The sequence below is a fragment of the Triticum dicoccoides genome, chromosome 6B, assembly GCF_002162155.2.
Source record: "Triticum dicoccoides isolate Atlit2015 ecotype Zavitan chromosome 6B, WEW_v2.0, whole genome shotgun sequence".
In the NCBI taxonomy this organism is placed as follows: Eukaryota; Viridiplantae; Streptophyta; class Magnoliopsida; order Poales; family Poaceae; genus Triticum; species Triticum dicoccoides.
Window position 1 is genome coordinate 660,036,662 of NC_041391.1, and position 576 is coordinate 660,037,237.

The following is a 576-nucleotide window of genomic DNA, read 5'->3' on the forward strand; positions in this document are numbered from 1 at the left end:
CTTCCTCCGCCATGTTAATTAGCAGTAGTAGTAGATGTTAATTAGTACTAGGGTTCATACATAATGATTTTTAGTAGTAGTAGTAGATGTTAATTAGTAGTAGTGATGGTACTAGTTAACTAGGGCAGTATGTTTAATAGTAGATGTTTTTAGTTAGGGTAATAATAGATGTTAAGTAGTAGATAATGTTGATGTTAATTAGTTCAGTAGGGTTTAGTTTTTGAATTGAGTTTGTTTAACTAGATGTTACTTAGGGCAGTAGGGTTTAGTTTAGAGTAAAGTAATTTAGTTCAGTAGTTAAATATAATCTATATTTGGTTTTTGAATTGAGTTTGAGAGAGCATGAGATTTGTGTAGATTTTCTTGTAGTGTCAAACGCTAGGACATGCAAATTTGAAGTGGTCAGGATATATGCAAATTCCTTAATTGTGTTTACACATGCATGTTTCGATTGTGCCGAAGTGGCCTTTTGTTGTTTCCAGGGAATGAAGCCGAGTGGCCTATGTTTTGCCAGAATGTTGATTCATTTCCGTTCCGGCAAATTTCAGACTCTCGATTTGTCCACTTTTTAGGAAA